Raw genomic sequence first — 24,321 nt, 5'->3', positions numbered from 1 at the left:
TTTAGGCTTGACAGCTAAGCTGTATATATAGGCAGCAAGACATTAATGGACATATAAGAAATTTGATTCAACAGAATAACTGTGTGCAGTCCATAGGTTAATGTGAGATGCAGCATTTTAATCTTCATGTTCGCACAGGCCACCAGAGGAATTCCTAGAACCTCCCAATGTGGAGAATGTACTTTTAAAAATAGATGTTTGGCTTTTACCCTTTTAAGATCTTTAGATCTTAACAAGCTGTTCCATCACAACGTATTTGTATTGATCTGGAAGTAATTGGGCAAAATACTGCTGGGTACCTCACAGGACTGGGTCCTACAACTTTTTATCTTGGAGGGACTGCCTTATGAAGCCTAGAAAAAGCCAAGAATCCCCCCTCCCACGCCCAAAACATACAGGGCCGGTGCCTGGAATACGATGTGAATTCTAGCCATTGAGGTACCACAGCATAGGAAGCATGGTCAGGATGCTACATTGTCCACCAGCGACCATTTCAGAACCTTGGGGCCATTATCACCTGGTGTTAAATTAGAACAGCCCTCCAGCTTTTCAGACTCATCCCATGTGAAATGGCTCTGCACCAGAATTGGGGAAATGAAAATTTAAAAATGTACAGGCCAAAGCTGGGACAGTATTTGTTGTTCTTTCTTTCTCAATGTCTGGCCCATCCCTATTTTCCCACTGAGGCCAGTCAATCTTCCGATAGGCTTTATAGGCTGCCGTTAATGATCTGGAAGTAAACATAAAATCACTGCTGATAAAATTTTCGGATGATACAAAGAAAGTATTTGCAACTAAACAAGCCACCCGGCTGGAGGATTAGCTGTGTGCTGGAAGCCAATGTTTAATCACCGCGACAAACTCCCAAGGATTCTCCATTTCTTGATGTCTTCAGAGCAAGACTGGATGCCTTTCTGGAAGATATGATTCAGACAAACACCAGTTATTGGGCTCAAGACAGGGGTACCTGGGTGGACCTTAGGGACCCGTGATATACAGGAGGTCAGACGAGTTGATCTAATGGTCCCTTCTGGCCTTAAACTCTGTGAATCTGTGAACATTTCTGACCCCACCCTCAAAAGCAAAGCTTGCTCACAAATCTGAATTACCTCTATTGAGAGCAAGCCCCACAAGCATTAATAAACAACTACTCTAGATCAACACACCTTCAAATGCGTGACCCCATTAATAAGAGCAATGCAAACAGAATATGTCCCCAGGCAATTCCAGAACAAAAGGTTCAACGATCAATGTCTGGGGTTAAACGATACCTTGAGGCATTGGTGTTCGTGTGGCTATTTACAAAATGCCTTTACAGCTTCATAACTCACTCCAACACAGAAAGACCGCTGCTAATTATTCCATTATAGACTCACTCCGTGGTGATATAAATAGCTATGTTAGTGTTAGCAACCTAATTCCACAGTACCCAATAGAGAACCGTCAGTCATTTACATTGGCTATCCATGGACTGGGTATGTTAACATAAGTTATTTTGAAAGAGAAGAGGGTTGTTTTAAAGACTAGAGCATCATATTTTTCCTCCTATGTCTAGAGCTGTTTCTGTTTGCTTGAATCAGGTCAAAGTGAAGTGAAGAGGAAAAATCTGTTAATTTCATGCAGAGATAGACGAGATAACAAACAAAAATATCGGTGTAGTTCAGCAGAGCCAAGAGTTTAGAGTTTGCCGTGGGCACTCCTTCTCCAAATTTAGCTCTTAACCTGAATTGCAAGGAACTTCCAGCACAATCTCGGGCAGAAAATATGAGAACTAGGTTTATTAAGTAATTTGAGGTTAAATTTGTTCATGTGCATTAAAGCTGGGGGAATTTATGCTTCTCTCTCTCTCTCCCTCTCTTCAGTAACACACACATTAAGAAAAATTACATGAAAGGCAAAAATTAACAAACATAAAAGTAGAGTCTATTATTATTTATTTATTATCATTAATATGTATTATTATTATTTTATTATTATAATCATTACTATTAGGCCCTTTGAGGAAACATTAAAAAGACTGGAGCTTGTCCACATGAAGAGTGCCGGACATAATACCTTTGTGTAGGGGCTAAGTGACCAGAAAGGCAAGTGGGGTAAAATTAAGCAAAGGAAGATTTAGGCCAAATATTAGGGAAAACTTCCAGACAGCGAGCTCTACAGTGTTAAGTTCTGGAGTCTCCCAAATGAGATAGTAACTGATTCATTTCTGGGGATATTTAAAAGATGACTGGACAAAATGGACTATAGAGGACAATTCTGGATGACACCATGGAAGGGAGATAGAAAAGACATATTCAATCAACCAGGCTATCTCTAACTTCTATGAACACCTTATTATTTCTATATATTGTCTTTCATCCCAAAACACATTACCAGCTCTCTCTCTCTCTAACAAGCTGCATGTAGTTATGGGTGAGGTGGTTTCTTATTATGCCAAATTTGGCGCCAACAAAGAAATACAGGTATCTCTTGGTTGATGACAACAGATGTTCTAACAGCGCATAGCACTACACACATCACAACATTTTAGACTAGATAGTGGAAAGAAAACTGTGTCTTGATGGTTGCCAAACTGTGGCCCATCGGCTTCTGTTGATATACAGTGCACTTGCTGGTGATCTGCAGAAAGTTGGCTGGTCACATGATACTCTCGCCCCTCCTATTTGTTTCCAGCTGATTAACTGTATTGAATGCAATTTTATAGATTATATGCTTTCCTAATGTCCTTTTTTCGTTTGTACAACTGCATTGGTTGCCACAGGGATGTTCTTTGATAGACAATGGGAAGGGAGATGGTCCACTTCATCATGAATGGGAAACGACATCTCCATAAGACAATCTCTCTATTAAGATGTGGTCCACAACATGGTGAATGTTGAGAACCCCTAACCAATGGAACCTAGATGAGAAGCGTAAGTAAGCAGAATGTATTCAGTGGACTTTGGCAAGGACATACTGGCTGTCATCCTTACTCTTGCTAACTGAGCCAGTGGCTGCTTTAATGATCCCCTGGGTACAAATATTCTGTTTTGCATCTTATACAAAAGAAGGCCCCACTGAAGAAGAGTGCCCCTAACTCTGTATTGGGGTATTAGGTTCATACACTCCACTTACATGGCCTGTAACCTTTTTAATGAGTCTGTATCTCCATAGTTTGTGGTAAGTTCACACAAATTTCAGGTCCCGTAAGTTTCAAAGAAAGAAGCAAGTTCCAAACCAAATTTCAGGTGCCTGTCTGAACAAAAGCCTCCAAAATGAAGGTTGTAAAGCTCACCCATGAAATTTAGAGCCTGAGTTTCAAGAACAACCTTCCATTCAATTGCAAAAAGAAAAATCCATGTGCAATGGAGCGGCTAATTTGGGTGTGTAATTATTTCATTTGTTACACAGATCAGGCATCTGTGTGCACAAAAGGGCATTTGTGTGTCTAACTGTCCATTTGCACCCAGTAGTATCTGATTTGACATAGGGTGACCAGATAGCAAGTGTGAAAAAGCGGGACACTTTTTTTCTGGGGGGATGGAGGGGCAGGGTATCATTGCATATATAAGACAATAACATCCCCTAATATCGGGATGGTCCCAATAACATTGGAATGTCTGGTCACTCTATTTGACATGCATATGAGGACTAGGTTCGCTGCTGTGCACATAAATTTACACAGGTGATGGTGCATGTGAATTTTTGAAAATCAGTGAGAAATTTCCTGTTACTCATATACTATAACTTGGTTTCCTCATGCCATGGTATCACCCAGACCTCTCATGAGGGTTTTGGGCTGCAAAGTTTTCACTGTCACCATCAGTAAGTGTCCTTCCTCCATGGGCATGATCCAGAGCCCATTGGAGGCAATGCAAAGGATCTCATTGGCTTCAAGGGGCACTGGAGCAGGCTGTATGTAAGTAGGTATGTTTTGTACATTGCCCTTATAGGACTTTATTTTATGCAGATCCATGCAGGGGATTATGGCTAGAATTCTGAGAAGGGTTGACAGAGAAGAGTGAATGTTCTGCAAAGTCTGTACCCAATGGGTAGAAGCCGCAGAACTCAGAATTTCCTTGCTCTTGTAGATTTAGAGTCTTTTTGCTGTTGTTTCTGAAGCTCGAATCAGGCCCTACGCACATACCACCACAAAGGATTTATCATAATAAGCTGGGACAGAACTGGCAAGGTAACAGCCTTGGGCATAAGCTCTGCATTTCAGTCTTTATAACATTCTCCATTACACTAACATTCTTCAACTCTCCTCTTTATGTCAACGGCTCATCGCTGTCTCTTGCGTTACTTTGCTTTTGTCAGCACATGTTATATTGTAAAATCCATAACCCATGCAGGTCGCAGATGAATGCTTCTGAAACAACTAATTAACGCACAAAAGGACTATTGCATACAATCCCAGTCCATTTCTTTAATGAGGCTCTCACTGGGCTCTGAACGAAATATAGACAAAGCATGCTAAGCATATTGCAACCCCAACCCTGACCGGGCTATGAGCTGGCCAGGTAATTCCTATCTCTTCTCAATGTCTCACCCCGGCACACCCACTTTTCAGTGTGTCTAGCTCTATTGGAGTCCAAGACTGGTATCCTGGCTACCCTACATCTGAACAAGGTAAGAGGAAGAACTCTCTGCACCTTGTCCCCATGCCTTTGCCCCTCAAACTTGGGGGGAGGCAAACACTGAAGTGCCTTTGTTATATGGTAGGCAGCTAGGCCTGGATCCTCAGTTCAATGGGACCTTTGAGGGTCAGAGCCTCACTTCAGCCCAGGGGACATGGGGACCAGGTTGGCTCTCACAAATATTTAGGAAGCTTTGATTAAAGAATACCTGTTTTTCTATTACCTCCATTCACCTATGTTGGAAGATGAGGTCCCTATTAACTTCCATGGGTATCAGGCTAATAACAACCTAAACCAGATAAATCCTGCTGCTACAGAAAAGTTTAGTGGTTCAACACTATTTACCCTCCTATAACTACAATATATGAGCACATCTCACATTAGTGCAGGTTCCTCTAAAAATTGTGCTTTTATTTCTTTGCAATAATCCCATAGCTACCATGAATAAGGGATGTAAGTCTACGATGCAGATTCTGTCAAACAGAGAGAACATCTACCCCTGGCACTTTGATCTATAATATTCATTAGTATCCTATGCGGTTCCAGGAAGTTGTTGCTTTGTTTTTCATCTGGTTTTGTTTAAGTGTATTTGAGTGCCTGGGTTGTTTTGCTTATCTCATCAATATGTTTTTTCCCCACAAACTATGTGCTATAAAGCTGCCATCTGTAGCTGAAATATGTACCAAGGACTCTGGGGTTTTTCTCCCTGGAGAATTCTGATCTGTATGAAACCCTGAATAAAATTCAGATGGGTTTTTCAAAGAAAAAAGAAAAAAAAGAAAATGACTTTTGCAGTGTAGAGTGCATCAGATTTAGCCATCCCTTGGAGAATGACATCACCTGCACTGTGATCTTGCTACAACGATAGTAACACTTTGCACTTATATTGTATCTTTCATCCAGCTACTGTGCTACAATTGTTAATGCAGCTCCACAACACTATAGTAGTTATGTGTGGCTCTTATGCCCATTTTACAGTTGGGTAAAAAGAAGCATAGAGAAGTTAGACTCAGGTTCTTATGATTTGAGGATCTGGGCCTTCACGAGTCAAACAATGAGTCAGCTGACAGTAGAACCTAGGGGTTGTCCTCCCTTAGTCCCTCTTAGTTTGACCACCAGACCCCAATCCTACTAAGAAACCCACTTGATTATTATTGTTGTTGTTGTTAACTGAATTACGACAATACTCAGCAAGCCCAAGTCAGGAACAGTGCTTGGCACTGTATAAACATATATTAAAGACAGCCACAGCCTCAAAGTTTCCAGTCTAAATTTCTCCTTCTTCCTGAAGATTTGGGGTATTGCCTATGTTTCAGAAAGCAGAGACTGGAGGCTGTATTAACAGGATTTCCTCTTACCAAATGAGTAGCTAGGGACAGAATATTAAAGACATAGTTGTGGCATGTTATGATGTTTGCATTTATTTAAATATCAATTCTTTGAGATAAACCCCACTGAGCAGAAATCCAGCTACTTGTTAATGGGGATCTGCAAGCATCCCATGCTGCCCTGAGGGGAGCTTATACCTGAGTCAGAAAGCAGCAAGCTGTGGAAATGAATCGCTGCTGATTAATTCAATTTAAGGCTCAGTGCCGATTGCACAGAAACCATCAGAGACGAGACAATGCAGACAGGTACTGTGCTGTGAGGACCCAACGAGGCTCTTGTTGGGAGCTGATGCAAAGAGCTGCACAGAGGAAACCATTTGCTGACCACAGCAACAGCAGGTTGCATTGGTCCTACTAACCCCACGAGCTATCCTGCGTAGACTTGAGCACCATCTCTGACAACTTATCTATTAAATAAGAATGTACCTACTGTCATAGTACGTTTCATCAGATGGTGCTGTTACACACAGTTTCCAAAGTTCTTTTTTGTAGCATGCGATCAAATGTTCAGTCTTGGGAAGATGTGTGTTGCTGCTGTTTTGTTATGCAAGGTTCTAGGTAGATGGAGCTGCGTGAGCAGCAAGAGAATTTGCTGCCTGCCTTTTTCTCAGATTGGAGTAAATTCCTGAGGCAGAGTTGTACCGTGGAAACCAGACAATAGTGTTCATTTGGGATTCCTGAAAAAAGGAATTACCAGCATGCTGTTTGTGACCATTTCTGTCCCATGACTGGTGCATACATGCAAATAAAACAAGTTACCCTCCTATACCCAGACTCCACATTACAGGGGAGCCAGTTTGTGAGGCCCTGGACATCTACTACTGCTCAGTCAAGGGCCAGCAATATACACAGATATGGAGCACTCTCTCATTTCTGCCTTCTTCTTTCTTCCCTCATATCCACCGGTCTGTAACTAGCTGGGACAATATTTTAGTCCCAGCGTGAATTCAGCTGATATGCATTTGGAAGAAAGGAGATACAAATGATGGACAAGGTGAAGCAATACAAAAAAAGAAAAAAAAAAAGCCCAGCGTTCAGTGCTTTGTGAACATCAATAATAATATACCTTGCAATCTACCTAAGAACTTCCAAGCACCATTTCTGTCTTATTTGAACTATTTGCTATATCTGAACAGCATCTTTCCTGTGAGGATCTCCAAGTACTTTTCCACCTACTTGACACCTACACCGAACAGAGAGTGTAACTGACTTTTCCCAAGGCCAGGAAATGAGTCTACAGAAGAACTAGGACTAGAACTTAGATATCCTGACTTCCAGTCTCCTGCTTTAACGACTAGGCAACGCTCCCATCTGTCACCTCTGTATAATCCCAGGTTTCAGAGTAACAGCCGTGTTAGTCTGTATTCGCAAAAAGAAAATGAGGACTTGTGGCACCTGAGAGACTAACCAATTTATTTGAGCATAAGCTTTCGTGAGCTACAGCTCACTTCATCGGATGCATATCGGAAAAGTACTCCTTACTCTCTGTGTAATTGAAACAGAAAAGACATTTCACCTGAAACATCATTCCCTTTTCATGTTTCGTCATGAAACCAAAGCAAGTTGCTTGTTTTTTATGATCTGGCACATCCGAGGCAGTATAATACCGTTAATAAAATTGACATCTGTCGCCAGACTCAAATAGTCTAGAATACGCACACAATCATAACACAGCATGCAACTTTAGGACCTGATCCAATGCCTCTTGGTGACAATGGGAATTTTTCGTTGACTTCCATGGGCTTTGGATCAAGCCCCTGTAGAGCAACTTTCTTAATACTAAATAGAAATGATACAAAATGTTTAATTTTGTTTTAAAACATCTTTTCATTTTGATTTTTAAAGTTTGATATTCCATCATTATGCAACATTTTTAAAAAGTTAAGATCAAAACAAAACATTTAGACCAATCTTAATTTTATTTTATTTTTCAGAATTTTCTTTGGCAGGAAATTATGAAAGTTTTGGGTTTTGCTCTGATTTGGAACGAAGCCACATTTAAAAATCTCTCACCTTTGCAAAACAGAATTTCTGTCCTCTCTATAGCTCTAATTTACTGTGTTGTTCACCTTAGGGAGACAGGGAGGGAAGGAAGAAAGAACCATACTGTATTACCATTCTTTAATTCCAGCTCCCCGTTCAAATAAAAGGGCAGTTCAGCACAAAAATGGATGCCACAATATGGCCCATGATTTTTGACTGTGGTGCTAAACTACACAAATTCATCATAAAAAATATCCTCATTGTTAACCTCTCTCTTACACATACACACTTGCCAGATGGAGATGCAAACAAGGAGTAAAGCCTGAAGGCCTGATTAAACCCCTTTGTCACTCCAATATTACACTAGGATAACTCCACTGACTTCACTGGGATCACACCCAGTATAAACCCTCAGATGCATGCAGGAGTGACTCAGGAGTGTGCCTTTTTAAACAATGCCCAACCTTTTAGGAGAGGTGACTCTTGCTTGGCTACTTTCCCACTGTATCTCAGTGACTGATGTAGACTACAATGAACCAGAGGTAGGGCTGAACGAATGCATTTTACTTCAGGACTGCAGTCTGTAAAAGCTCTTAAAGGGGCTCATACTCCATCGAGCAAGAGATGCCCTGCAGGTTTGTAAGCAACACATTCACTGACCCCATTCCCACTGATGCAGCTAAATCTGGGAAAGCCCTGACTTTGTGCCAGGATCGGCATCATATGGAACTACATGCCCCTTCCCTGACCCCCCCTCCCCGCCTAGGAGGTCTCATGCCTTGATGCATCTTTAATATGGTCATATTGCATTCTGATAGGGAACAACAAGGGGCAACAAATCATGGTGTCATTCAGCAACATTACTCATATTACATACAAACAACCTTATGTTAAAAAAATTTTATTAAGGTTACAAAGTCACATAGTCAGATGTTAGGAAATGCCCACACTGGGTGCTTGTTCCAGCTAGAGTCACCAGGTGATGCTGTTACACATAGTTTTGCAAGTTTTTTTTCTAGGCATGCAAGCAGCATATAATCTTGGAAGAAATGCTGCATCGTTGTTAGCTTTGTGATGTAGTTTACTTGGTGGGGAGCTGTTGCACACGGCTTGAGTTGGTTCTTTGCATTCATTGCACTAACAAGAGTCAGTTGTTGGGGCAAAGTTCCTTCCTGTGAATCAGGCACTGCTGTTTGAGCTGGGATTTTGGAAAGAAGTGTTGCCTGCCTGCTATTTAGACTGATGTTTACAGTGTAAATAAAACAAGTGACACTGACAAAATACCCAGTTGCTGTGTCGTAGATTTCTCCTGCAATGGAAAACCAACTGCAAGGCCCTAAAAATCTTAGTTTTACCTGGCTTAATAACCAGACCAATGTGAATTGCTTCTTGCCTGCCCAGTTCGGCCATCAGCTGCAGCAATTCTCCAAACTGAGCCAACGAGGCTATGTCATCGGCGTATTCAAGATTCAGCATTAACACTGATTGTTCTACAGAACCCCTCTCATTTTACAAACAGCCCACAGACTAACATTCACCTTCTGAACTATTCAGTGAATAAGTACAAATAACGAAAACATTGAAATAGCTGGCAGAGGACATGGGTGAATGTGTAGCAAATATAAATATTCTGAGAAGTTCTAATAGCCATACCATATTAGGACCGAGGCACGTTGATGGTGTAACAACATGTACTTGCAGTTACATTATTCATCCTCTAGATGTCTCTGGGTGCTGTGTAGTCTCCGAGGCAGGGTTTATTTCCTGGTAAACAAAGGCAGATCAAGCTGGAACTCAAGCTGTGTAGAAGCCTCTTTGTTAGCGTTGACAGCTTTGCTTCATAAATGCCTCCTGTTTAGAACTGTGATTCCATGACAGATGGGGTAGTATGAGGAAAGCTTGTGCTTCCATTTCCTGTGCAATACCTGCCCTTTGAATACACAGGCATGGAGATTGAAGTCCTTTATCAGTCTGATAATGTTCACTTGCATAAAATTAATTTGAGGGGAATAAAATTCATATGGGAGCCCAGAACTGACATTAATGATGGAGTCGTGTTTTGAATCCACTTCGGCCAAGGTGCTCTTTCTGTCAAGGAGAGGCCAGACTCTCTACTAGCATTTGTTCAATTAGCAGAGTCCCCAGTCCAGCAGTTAGGACCAAAGCGGGACCCTTGCAGTCCCTAGGTTGTGGCAACATCAGCATATCTATAAATCAGACCCTGTTAGTGACTGGCAGAGAAGACCAGGCTTGGATGAACCCAGCTGATCAAGTCACTGTGTGGAGCTGCAGTATTTCATTCAATGGAAAAATTGACTGACTAGTTTTTCACCTGGACAACCATATTACTGAAACCCAAAGGAACAACAATGACTGTCCAACAACTAGGCAAGGGATATGAATTAATTCTGGGGCAGATAGTCTCCTACTGCTGCTCACACAGAGTTCACAGAGCTGTGCTGATACCGTCAGAACAGGGTGATGCCGTGCAAATTTCTATACCTGTCTTCCACCTTTCAGCATGTCAGTCCTGTTGTCTTGGCTGGATAAAGGCAGAGCAGACAGTATCATTCCTCCTCAGTCCCTCTTTCCATTTATTTCAGCAGCAATTACACACCCAGGGTGGTTCAACTTTCAAGCTACTCTGTTTGATTATGAAAGGTGTAATGATACAGAGATAGAAAATGAGTGCAGATTTTTTTACGGAGCTCATGAGTAGAAAAAAAAACAATGTTTTTTCCTTCAGATTATTGAAATAAATAATCTATTTCTAAAGTCTTTCTTTCTTTTCTTTACATTTCAAGAGAGAAATGGATTTTCTTTCACCTCCCAACTACCCATGGAGTAAACACATGTATAAAGTTACATATGTGCATAAGATTTTGCATGATCAAAGCCTTAACTGATACCAAGCTTCATAGTAGGCCATTTCTACTCTGGTATTTAGAGACTGCATCTACGGGAGAGATCAACTGAAAACCCAGACTTAATCAACCTTGAATTTTGGCAGCTGAATCTGGATCTGAATTAAGCAAATAGCTCTTAACTATATAACAGGCTGAACCAAAATCTCAGAGCCAAACGCTAAAGCCAAACCTCAGAACAAATTGTGCTTCTGGGTGTTTGAAATCAGGATGTCTTGAGACTACTCGTATTCTGTGCGAACAGAGATAATTTGACACCAGACTAGATTATAGCCGCGGTATAACTCCATCGTCTTCCAGGGAGTTGTACCTGGGATGAAATTAGCCCAACATCTTCTATATTTGTAAAGATAGAAGGCTGGAAAATGCTCTGTCAATGCAATGATTTAAGAGTACAAAAACATCTACTAGTATAGCGTATCCTGGAAGTTTGTCTCTCAGCTAATGAGCAAACAGCTAAGCTGTGTTCAATAAGCCATCTGGTGTGTGTATGGCTTTCTGCTATGAAACATAAATGATGACTTTGTTTTCCCCTTTGTTTTTTGCACTTCTTAGGTATCAGTAAACCGTTTTCCACATAGAGCCAAACTACGTCCCTGAACATACCCATGCATCAAACCCATCCATTGATCTTAACAAGGTTGCATGTGTGTCAACAATAGCAGAATGTAGCCCCCTGTCCTTACCTGCAGCATATAATTGTGTAATTAACAAATGGATAGATAACCATGGGAGCTGCTGGGTGCTCAGCATTTTTGAAAATCAAGCCACTGATGTAGGTGCCTAAATATGGATTTAAAAACCTAATTTTAGGTTCTTAGTTTTGGAAATTTCAGAGCTTCTTCTCCCATACATATGTCATCACAATAAACAGCCTTAACTCTGACCTAGAATTTTTTAAGTGCTTTCTTTTGTTACCTTGGCCCTCCTATCTATATATTTTATTTTCAGTGATACTAATCAGTGGGAGATATTATCAGTTACTTTATTAATTGAAAGTGGATTTTTTTGTGGGGCAGGAGGGGGCAGGGAGCTTAAAATGCTGTTCCCTGCAAATAAAAATTGAAATTTTGGGAGCAGCCTTTCAGTGCTTTGTGCAGCTCAGGAGTAGGGGAGTGGAAACATCTCTGTAGCTTCTTGCTTCAAGATCTGTCAGGTGCTGAGCTGTTCTGAAGGTACTTTCCTATTATTAGCCTTAAAAGATGTCACTTGTATGGTCCACAATGTTGTCAATATTGTCAAAATCTATCTACATGTCAAATGCTGTGACATTATGTGCCCTCTTTGGGTGATTAAAGCAATACACAGAAACAGTAAGCACTTTGCAAAATGTCAGACTTTGAAAGCATGCACTATGTATAATAAGTAAGTGTTTTACAACTTTTATTATCTGCTGATTTTCAGTTAGCCTTAACCCTACACATATATTTATTTACTAGGAAATTATAGCTCCTGGAGAAAAAAAATGAACGTGCCCACCTCACCAAAAGGCCATGTGACCTTGTTGATAGAGCCCTGGGACTTGGAAGATCTGGATTCTCTTCCCAGCTCAACCCCAGTGACCTTGTGCCTCAGTTTTCCCCACCTATAAAATGGAGAGAATGCAGCCAATCTCCTTTGTGAAGTGCCAGAAGACCTTCTGATGAAAAGCAAGGGACTACTATTGTTCTAAGCATCATCACCCTGTCTATATTCCATAGTAACATTTGCCAGTCAGGTACACTTTCTTTCTGGTAAGTAAAGTATTAATGATATATGAGGGCAGAACATTTGGTGGTACTACTAAATAATAATATTGCCTTGTAACTTTTGCTCCCTTTTGAAGTCAATAGGATTATTACAACTGACTTCAGTGGGAGCAGAGCTAGGCCAATGCAAAACCTACCTATGGAGTGTTACATTTAATAAATGACTGTGTTTTCTTTTAATCTTCCGATTCTAAGAATAACATGCATTTAAAAATTTTAAAGGATTTCAATAGACCTTTCAATAAATAACTAGGCAGGAGTCTCATTTGCTGAGCCTTGGCTCCAAAATAGACTTTTCAAAAGACAGAGACATGTTCAGGACTGTATTTAGAGAAAGGCAAAAGTGACAGCTATCCAGAGTGTCATGCAGGGAGCCCTCAATATTTTGAAAACAAGGCCAGGCATCAAGGCAACCGAGCACCATGTATGTCACAGTGTATGATTATTATCATTTTCAAGTTCCTGTAGCCAACTTTTTAGATTGTGGTATTTAGCCCATTTACAGCACCTTCCATCACGGATCTCAAAGTGTTTCATAAAGATGGGGAAGCATTAATTTGCCCTGTTCATAGGCAGGGAATGGAGGCGCTGAACGGTTAAATGGCTTGCTCATGATCCCACAGCAAGTCTATGGCATAGCCAGGAACACAATCCCCCAGAATTTTTGTCCTGGGCCAAATCCACTAGATTATCCCCACTCCTTGGACCAGTTCTTAGGATAATTGTCGGAGTGGGGGAATTGTTCATGGAATCATCGAAGCTTAGGGTTGGAAGGGACCTCAGGAGGTCATCTAGTCCAATCCCCTGCTCAAAGCAGGGCCAACACCAACTAAATCATCCCAGCCAGGGCTTTGTCAAGCCAGGCCTTAAAAAACCTTTAAGGATAAAGATTCTACCACCTCCCTAGGTAACCCATTCCAGTGCTTCACCACCCTCCTAGTGAAATAGTGTTTCCTAATATCCAACCTAGACCTCTCGCACTGCAACTTGAGACCATTGCTCCTTGTTCAGTCCTCTGCCACCACTGAGAACAGCCGAGCTCCATCCTCTTTGGAACCCCCCTTCAGGTAGTTGAAGGATGCTATCAAATCCCCCCTCACTCTTCTCTTCTGCAGACTAAATAACCCCAGTTCCCTCAGCCTCTCTTCATAAGTCATGTGGCCCAGCCCCCTAATCATTTCCATTACCCTCCGCTGGACTCTCTCCAATTTGTCCCCCTCCTTTCTGTAGTGGGGGGCCCAAAGCTGGACGCAATACTCCAGATGTGGCCTCACCAGTGCCGAATAGAGGGAAATACTCGCTTCCCTCGTTCTGCTGGCAATGCAGCCCAATATGCCATTAGCCTTCTTGGCAACAAGGGCACACTGCTGACTCGTATCCAGCTTCTCCTCCACTGTAATCCCCAGGTCCTTTTCTGCAGAACTGTCACTTAGCCAGTCGGTCCCCAGCCTGTAGCGGTGCATGGGATTCTTCCTTCCTAAGTGCAGGACTCTGCACTTGGCCTTGGTGAACCTCATCAGATATCTTTTGGCCCCATGGACTTGTGCATGTCCAGCTTTTCTAAATAGTCCTTAACTTGTTCTTTCACCACTGAGGGCTGCTCAGGTTGTTCTTCATCTGGCCTTTACTACTGGATGCCGCTGTCTTACTGGGCCCACTGTGTAAGCTGTGAAGTTGTGGAATTTGACCAAGCAACAATTGGCAGACTATGAATGTGTTGCAGCCAGCCTGCATGTGCAGATTTCAAATCGCTAGTAACACCCTCCATAGGGGACGTTGGGTAAGATCCCTAGCTCGTGTGAATCAGAATATCACTAATGATTTCAAAGCAGTATGCTGATTTACACCTGCTGAGAATCTGGGCCACTCTTCTTTAAGGGTTTCTCTCTTAGGTCGGTAATTCTGTGGATCTCCGCTACTGTGGCATCTCAGCACCTCACCAAATATAATGTATTTATCCTCACCACACCCTTGTGAGGTAGGGTAATACTAATAACCCTATTTTACAAGTGGGAGCCTGAGGCACGGATTGTATGTCCACACTGAGCACTTAGCCCAGGTTCTAGCTCAGGTTTGAGCCCAAGCCCCCCTTCCGTTCACACACAACTCAGTCTGACTTGGATCAGCGAGCACTCAGGACCCTTTTAGGATCCTGTTGGGTGGCGGGCATCAGAGCCCAAGTTCCACTGTCCCTCGGGTCCAAGCCCTGTCAATTTGAAGTGTGGTCACAGCTTGAGCCCCAGAACCAAGTCATAAGGTTTGCATAATCTAGTATGGACACCTTAGCATGGCTGTAAGACCTGGGTCCAGCAACTGTAAATCCAGGTGTGCAATGCAGTGTAGACACTAAAGCACAGACTTGGAAATACTGAGTCCATAAGCCCAGGATCCACATGCTCAGATTTATAATGCAGTGGAGACAAACCCAGAGAAACTAAATCACTTGCTCCAGGTCACACAGAAAGTTAGTGGTGGAGCAAGGATTTGAATCTAGGTCTTCTAAATCCCAGGCTTGAACCCTAACACTAGACCAAAACATTTAAAGGCCCTATAATTTTGCCTCCTCCTCCATAGGTTCCTTGGCATTTGAACCCAGGATTTGTCACAACAATACCCAATTTCACCAGACCAGCTGTAGCATATGGAAACATTTTTCCATCTTGTAATGAACTCTTTCTGCTGAAATTATTTAGAAGGTGGGTCTCTGAAGAGGCTATTTATCTTCTCTTTTCTGTCACACCATCACTTATCTTCCAGGTTGGTTTTCCTTGCAGAGTGACTCACACTTGCTCCTGTGAGCAGATGAACAAAGCAGATGACTTGTTAGTCTATTAAAAACACACCAGGGAGAGAAGAAAAATCAGTCAGGTTAACATCTCTGAAAATCAAATCAACATTCATTCTAAATTATTCCTTTCGCTAGCTTTTGAATTCAAAGAGAGCCTCTTTAGTTTAAAAGTCACAAATGGACTTCTTTTTGGTTAAAGAACCTGTTAAATGTTGAGTGCCAGCTCAGTAATTTAATTGGTTGAGGTGAATCCTGCTTTTAAAGGAACATAAGAAGCACCTGGGAGGAGGGGAAAGAGAAGGAAGAGGAAAGGAAGACACTTTTGTCTGTGATTGAGGCTTCATTTGCTGAAGCACTTTAAGCAGCAAAGACAAACAGGTCATTCAGCTTCTAGGTTCCAGTTCCGTATTCCCCAGTAAAGGGTAAGGATGTTTCACAGTGGGTTTACGCTGGTCTCTTCCCACTGGTTCCCATACACAGAGCTGCTCACCTCTTTCCTCTACAGTGGTGGTCTCAGTTTGAATCTATCTCAAATAGGAATTAAGAAGGATAGAAAAAGTTAGGGAAAATAGCATGGCATGAAGTTATCCCTTAGGGATGGGGGAACAAGACGCAAACACACAGTTCCAAGCTCATCGTTGGTGTAACTCCATTGACTCAACTGCTTTTAAACCAGGGTTTGAATTCCCCCCACCTTCTGTTATCGGGGAATCCGGATGTTAGTGGGCTTGTCTCCCTTCGTTCCATTCGTTGAACCCTTCTGTGGCCTGAATGTACCTAGACCAGAGAACGTCCCAGAAGTCTGAAGACTTCTCCTCAGCAAAACGTGTCAAAAGAATGTCCTGAAGGAATTATCCCATAAACAATTCCAACCAAACATGTTCCTCAAAATGGCTTTCTGGTCCCTCAGATATAGGTATTTTCCCAAGGTGTCCTTGTGAAGTTATTTTGCACTTCAGCTGTAGCCCGGATCACCAGGGGTGAGGTTTCATGGTCTGTGTTATACAGAAGATCAGACAACATGGTCTGAAAAAGTATGAATCTATGAATTTTAGTATAAACAAGCCTCAATTAGAATAGTTTAATTACTCCATTTTGCCCTTGTTTTTACCAGCATTAATTTTCCACAACAATGTATTTATGGGTCTTCTGTCTCTCTTCACCTAATGTACTCAAAGTAAACATAACCATGTACAGAAAAGGGCTATTTTAACACTTTGGGTGTATCCCTCACAGAATTTTCCCTTAGATCAGCTGACACCCAGAGATAATACATATGATGCCTGTCTTTCAGAAGGATCCCAAAGCATTTTATAAACTGTGTGTAAGAATCCACCATCTACACACGGCACTGAAATGCAGCGCCTTTGGGTTGAAGCATGTTTGCTGTTTAGCAGGCCTAATTAACACTACACACCAGTTTTAAGAAAGCAGTTGAATTGAAAGTAAAGGTAATCATAAATTAATATACTTATCTACATTGTGATTTGCCAATATGATGGGGCTAACACACTCTTGCCAAAGGTGCCTTGAGGTCTTTAACTAGAAATGGTGAAGACCTTGATTTTCATTTCATCTGAGAGGCGGCACTGGGAGATTCTTACTACAACTGCCTCAGCGGGACCCACGTCACCTATAGCATCATGTCTTTTGGTGCATAGATGTCTGCCATCCATGTACTAATCAAACTGCCCCTCACCGTAGTTTAGAATGTTTGTGTGGCCAGATTGTGACTTTATCTATCCAGCTATCAGTGGTACCTCTCTGACTGTATTACAGGAGTATCTGAGCACCTTGCAACCTTTGAAGTATTCATCCTCACAAAACCACCGTGAGGTAGGGCAGTGCTGTTTTCCCCATTGTATACCTGGGGGACTGAGAGCCAGATTTTTAAAGGTATTCTGCATTAGCCCTCATCTTAAGAAAAAAAGAACTGCCATACTGGGTCAGACCAAAGGTCCATCTAGCCCCGTATGCTGTCTTCCAACAGTGGCCAGTGCCAGTTGCTTCAGACGGAATGAACAGAACATGCAATCATCCAGTGATCCATCCCCTGCCGCCCATTCCCAGCTTCTGGCAACAGAGGCTAAGGACACCATCCCTGCCCATCTAGTTCTTTTTTGAACCCTGTTATAGTCTTGGCCTTCACAACATCCTCTGGCAAGGAGTTCCACGGCTTGACTGTGCATTGTGTGAAGAAAAAGACAGATTAAGAGGAACTGAGTGCTGACCTGCTGCTACACTCACCAGTTTCAACTACGTTTCTGCCCAACCTACAGCTGTAATAATCCACAAATCCCTGGCTCCAAATGGATTTTGATTCCTACAGTTCAGGTAGCTACTGATATTATTTGGGGCAGCTTCCTGTAGAGAAATTACAGAAGCAAGGAGGCTGATGATCTTCCATTTCTCTAAATGCTGGCCCAGCCGCCTGCCTCTCCCCTGTTAGCCCTCAGAGTTGTGGCATTAGCGAATACATTCTTGATTACAGCCTCACTTAGGCAGATGAACTAATGGAAAGTTGCTAAATGCAAAGTAAACAATTAATTATACATTTTTATTGTTACGCTGTTTGCAGGAGGGGAGAAAAACCCAAATCCAGAACTGCACTTTTTCTCCACCTCTCTCATATTTTTTTCCTTTTATCATCAAGGCTTCCTCCTTTGCTAATTAGTCGTTAGGGCCAATCTGACTCGTAATGAAGTCAATGAGAGGGGAGGATCCTCATCATTTCCAAGCAGGCACACAACATCTTGAAGGATCAGGTCTTGAGGTCTTTCTGGGAGGAAATCTGTTTGGTCTGTTTTGCCCATTGTAAATTCTGTGTGCCCGCCATAGCTGTACTGTTTGCAATACAGTCATGCCTAAAGACCCCACAAATATTAGGGCCCCACTGCACAATCAGAGACATGCTCCTGCACCAAAGGGCTTACAAACTCAACAGAAAGGACAGACTGAGGATCAGATCCTCGGGTGCTGAATATCGTGATCACTTTTTTGAGCATCGGCCTGCTAAACTTAGGGTTGTGAGTTCAATCCTTGAGGGGGCCATTTAGGGATCTGGGGCAAAAATTGGGGATTGGCCTTGCTTTGAGCAGGGGGTTAGACTACATGACCTCCTGAGGTCCCTTCCAACCCTGATATTCTATAATTAATTCTATGATTAATTCTGACTTCAGTAGATTTATACCAATCTACACCACATGGAGCGTTCAGACTGGAAATAAGTCTTAAATATTTAACAGTGAGAGTAATTAACCATTGGAACAGTTTACCAAGGGCCGTGATGCTTTCTCCATCACTGACAATTTTTAAATCAAGATTGGATGTCTTTTCGAAAAGACCTGCTCTAGGAATTATTTTGGGGCAGTTCTCTGGCCCATGTAATGCAGGAGGTCAGGCTAGATGATCACAGTGGCCTTGGAATGTGTTAATCACCCCTTTTTTGAGATGGGGAGCTGAGGCACAAGTCTGTGAATTGAACCCAGAGCTGGGAATTGAATGCAGTCCCCCATGCCTAAACCCCAGGACCACTTCTCCAGGAGGGGCTGTACATCGATACATGGCACTCCCTCCTTAACTTCAACCACTACGTCGCCCTTAATTTTTAAGGGCCTAACTCAGTCAAAACATTGATTCCAGGCTAACGCTTGTACAGATGATCTTAGCCAGAAAGCAATTTTATTTTACTCAACTAACCTAGCAAAGTGCAAAAAGGAGGGGAAAAAAAAGACAAAAACAAATAGAAATTAGTTTTCCTGCAGATTCTCTGTAGCTGTTACAAAATGAGTTTATATTTCTAAAAAGAAAATTTTGCAGACCGCTGAGCCATAATGCAGAGGATAAGCGAGTTTGCTACTAAATAATCATTCTAAACAAGAGTTATTTAGGTTTTAAGAAAGCCAAAGCAGATTACTGCACAGGGCTCTGAAAGGACTGTGATAATCTTTGTGCATCATTAAAGCATAAACTAAAAATAATCCTTCAATACTTAGGCTTGGAAACAATAACCTATAATGGAGCCATGAACATTTATTATAGTAAACACCTGCAAATGAGCACTAGCATTGACCGGAGAGTCTATAATGCAATTGTCTGGATAACCTGAATACCATGAAGTGTCTAACTGGGCCTTGACTTCAGGCTCCATAACAGCCTGATCATGAAACAAAAGAATGACCATACTGGGTCAGACCAATGATCCACCTAGCCCCGTGTCCTGTCTTCCAACAGTGGCCAATGCCAGATGCATCAGAGGGAATGAAACAGGACAATTATCGAGAGATCTATCTCTGTCGTTGAGTCCCAGCATCTGGCAGGCAGAGGCTTTGCCTCTGTCCTTAGGAAAGGATGTGTTTTAATAACTCCTAATTTTTGGTTATTGGACATTCTGATCAAAGTCATGCTGGAATAGACTAATAATGGGATTCCCATTAGACTTGTGAGTTTGTAATAACTCCCAATATTTGACTTATTTAAAGTCAAAGTTATTTAGGCACCTAACTGCCATTGATTTCAATGAGGTGCCTAAATATCTCTGAGATCATGGGCTAGTTCTTTCTCCACCTGAAGTCAGTGGGACCAACTAGCCACGTATCTATGCATCTGGGTACTTCTATCAGGTCTATCCCTAGGGTATCTGAGCTCCTAAGGGCAAATTTTCCACTCATGCAAACTAGTGTTAAACTCCTGAACCTGTCAAGTGCAGAGCGCCCTCAAGTCCCATTGACAGCCCTAAATGAATCAGACCAAGCATGAACACCAGATTGCCTGTTTTAGATTATGTTTAGCACCATTGTAGCAAGGTGCGGATGCAAAAAGGAATCTTAGAAATGTATGCTTGTTTCAGCATTAAGCAAATGTCTTTATTTCCTTTTCATCTTTATTCCAGCGTCAATGTTAAAAATTCTTTTCTTGAGATATTCAAACAGCTTAGGTGGTATCACTTAGCAACACTTACCAGCAGGTTTATTGTTGCCCATTTTACTGTGGCCTTATTTGCCTTCCCTTGCTGCATTGTAAGAAGAAGGAAGTGCTGTGGCTAAACTAAACAGCACAGGTCAGTGTGTGTGTGTGAGGGGGGGTGGGGGTAATATATGCAAAGGAGGCTTAGCACTTCCCTCTCCTGACATAGCTCTGTAAAAGCCTGGTCTCAGCATGACAGGCCGAATCAGCCTGAAGGCTGTGCTAACTCATACCTGACTGTACAGGCCACAAGCAGCTGAAATTACAACTAAGGATAGGCATAGGACAGGGTCGGCTAAGCCATGCCCCTTTTCCTGTGGCCACACCCCTTTGCCCTTGTACAACAGCAGCACAGATGGTTGGCATAAGAGTCTGTCCTTCAGCTCTGTGCTACCAGAGGATCATCCTCATTCTGGCATGGATGATAACCAGAATAATAATAAAAAACAATCACGTTTCTACTCTTTTTTTCTCACACACACCCTGCTACAAGATTCTATCTTAGAGCATGCAGAATGCAAACTCTATAAACTTACCTTTATTTCTCTCTGAATATATCCTCGAGGTAGTAGACCTTGAGGATTGGACAAGCTGCCTGGCTGCTTGACATGGTGCAGAAATCAAAAAGCACTGAATTTTAGGCTCAGAGATTTACATTTTCTCACTGATAATGTCCATAGCTCATTGCTGATCACCAAAACATATTTGTTACAATAATTGGCCAAATTATTTATTACAACTGATTTATTTATTTGCTTGTTGTTGGGTTTTTTTTCTCCTGATCATGAAACTGTGTTGCTGTGGTGCTTAGAAATGAATCTGCTATTCAAAATGATTTCGTGAATCACTAGTTTTTACAAACATATTGGTGCCCTGATTGATTGTGACCCAATCAAAGGGCATACACCTTTAGTTATCCTGTATTTGAAATTCACCATTGAGCTTTCTGATTGGTTACCTAAATCACATGGTATTGTTTTTCTTCCCTAATGGGTCACACATGTGTTCATAGATGGATCCCAATAAAGAGAGATGATCAGGCTGGATTGAAACCTGGTTTTCAGAGGTGACAAAGGGTTCAATGAACTGTCTCCCCTTGTTCCACTAACTCCCAGCAAAGCTCCCTGGAGGATTGGCACATCCCTCAGTGTGGCTATTGGAATTAGCGGACAGTCTCTGAATGTTTAAAATGTTGTTGAAGTTTTTCCACACACAGTTTTGACTGGTTTTGAAAAAAACAATGTTTTGACCCACATTGAAAGCCAGTGGAATTTTTTCAAAACTTCAGGGTTTCCACGGCGTTTCTTCATTCAAACTTTTCAAGCCACTCCAGCGAACCACTTTCCACCAACACACCCAGAAAGGGAGCAGTTAGACAATCCCACAGGGTTCTTTCCCTTTCCCAATGGCATTGTTCATTATGTGCCAGCTCCCTGCAGAACTCGTTCAGTTAAGACCTTGATCCCTTGTTAGTGAGTTACTGCAGCCTACCTAGATAGCACGCTATAACACCTGCTGCAAACCTTTTAAAACACTGCACAGGGAATGCAGATCCATCCCACAAGGCAGCATCCTGCTTGCTGCCTCTCACCTATGATAAATGGCCCTGTTTAGTAGCTCATAAAGATTCGCTTCTACCGCCGGACAAATAGCTTTCATCAGTAATCATTTTGACCAGGGCTACCATCGTTCCCAGACTGACATTCCCATGCAGGAGAAAACCCTTTGATTTGATCCTAGTGCGTCTCCAAATGCATGGCCTGATTTTGAAATCTCATAAGGGGCAGGGAGTAGCATGTAGCCCAGAATCATTATTTTTCGCACTGGGACTAAAGACCTGTCTGCGTTTTTCTTTTATTTTGGATGATGCTGGATTTAATTCTTTAATTCTAAAATTAATTTAATTTAATAATTTAATAATTGGATTTAATTGATTCCCAGGCCCACAACGTGCTGAGCACTTCCTGCAAAATACTCGGCACCCTGAAACCCCGCTGGAGTCAATGGGAGTTGAGGCCCCCTAGTGGCTTGGAAGATCAGACCTTTTGAGCGCCGTTCAGGTGAAACAACTATTCCAAGTGATTTAGTTGGGAATTAGGTCCCACTTTGAGCAGGGGGTTGGACTACATGACCTCTGGAGGTCCCTTCCAACCCTGATATTCTATGATTCTATAATTCTAAGTGGATTTCGTGCTAGTTACAGGTGCTCTTCAGTGCAGACAGCAATGATGGAAGCTCTTTCCATCCGCTTCCATCAATGTGCTTCGGCCCTGGTGTGGAGGGACCATTTCCCAGGCTGAGGCAGGGAGTTGGGGGATTGTTTGAACAACAAGAAACTACACAAGGACCTGTTTTTTATGTTTTAAGGGATAAACAGGCGAGACACAGGCAGTAACTCATTCTGACTAGTAAGTTCCCTTAGAAACAGCACAAAATATGACAGGCTGATGTGACAGGGCAAACTGCAGTTCCTGGCAAGAGACGGGTGATTAGCATTGGCTCGAGGCAGTCTGTCACTGTGCAAGCTTCCCCTCCTTTCCACACACACAGAGTGTGTCTGCTCTGTGTTGTACAGTTGCACTTCGGAGTTAGAAACACCTTGGGAATGGAGGTTGTTCAGAACTCTGAAAGGTTCGTAACTTTGAACAGAAAGTTACGGTTGTTCTTTCAAAAGTTTGCAACTAAACATTAACTTAATACAGCTTTGAAACTTTACTATACAGAATCATAATGCTGCTTTCCATTTTTTTTTTTTTTGTAGTTTAGGTTTATTTAATTTTTTTTTTTTAATTTTGTCTCTGCCGCTGCCCAATTGTGTGCTTCCCAGTTCCAAATGAGGTGTGTGGTGGACTGGTCAGTTCCTAACTCTAGTGTTCATAACTCTGAGGTTCTAATATTAATTGAATAGACACACGGGGCAAGTAGATATAATGCATGCTAGTGAACACTAGAGGGTATTCAGGAGAATTAAGGAGAACTTTGATAGAGCTCTTTATTTACACTTTGTGAGTGTGCTACAACAAATGACGAGATCTAACCCTACTGAGTGCTTCCTAAGTTCTAGTCAAAAATGCAGTATTCTCCCAGTGCCCTTCAGTCCAGGCCTGGAGTATCCATTACTGTTGTAATCATCCAATTTTTCCAATGCACCTCAGTCCTGATCTACCACTGACTAGTCTAACAATATCTCTCTTGAGCAGACAGTGACTATGGTCTAATTCTCGGCCAGCACCTATATACTGTGGAGATTGGAGCCATACACGCATCTGAGAGAGACTGAGAAAACAGACGCTAACCCATGGCATCAGCTGGACGTGTGGCATCAGATCAGCAATTTATCTATGTGCCAGAATGCATCTAGTAATGACTATTGATTTTGCTTGTTAAAATAGACTCTTTAATGTTACAATAAAATACATCATGACAGGGCCGCGGGCAAGATTAGCACTCATTTCCCAGTGCAATAGATATAAGGCCAGACCCTCTGCTGCTGGAAATTGGTGCAGCTCCGTTGAAGTCAATGGAATGATGCTGATTTACACCAGCTGCGGAGATGGCCCGTCATTTCTTAATTGGCCAGGTTCCAGTTGAACACTAGTGTCCATTAAAGGCCATTGCTGCAAATAGTCAAGAAAAACAAGCTGACGCATTAGATCGAGCTAGCGCAGCCCTGATGCAGACTCCTGGCAGCATCGTCTCAGTCACTGTCTTTGACCTCTCTGAAGCCTTCCCTAGTCCTCTTATTCCAATGGCTTCTGCACTCCACTGCACCTCGCTACTTGTCCCAGTCACACATTCCCTGGCAACCTTCCTGCTCCACTCTGCTGTTTCCTGCCTTTACCTAGCCTCAGTAGCCTTTCCCCTCCCTCTGGGGTGGTCTGTCTGTGATGGGCCTGCTCTCACCCT

At 42.2% G+C, this 24,321-nt stretch overlaps 1 long non-coding RNA gene across 1 annotated transcript; it reads left to right on the top strand.

Annotated features, from left to right (window-relative positions):
• The first annotated feature begins 4,658 nt into the window (after positions 1 to 4,658).
• LOC140895420 (uncharacterized) lies at positions 4,659 to 23,844 on the top strand. The gene is made up of 2 exons (XR_012154185.1): positions 4,659 to 12,647; positions 22,357 to 23,844. It is a non-coding gene; the product is annotated as an uncharacterized lncRNA (long non-coding RNA).
• Positions 23,845 to 24,321: the final 477 nt, after the last annotated feature.

The sequence above is a fragment of the Lepidochelys kempii genome, chromosome 11, assembly GCF_965140265.1.
Source record: "Lepidochelys kempii isolate rLepKem1 chromosome 11, rLepKem1.hap2, whole genome shotgun sequence".
NCBI lineage: Eukaryota > Metazoa > Chordata > Testudines > Cheloniidae > Lepidochelys > Lepidochelys kempii.
Note: the sequence above shows the minus strand (reverse complement) of the source record. Positions and strands in the feature narration are given on the sequence as shown.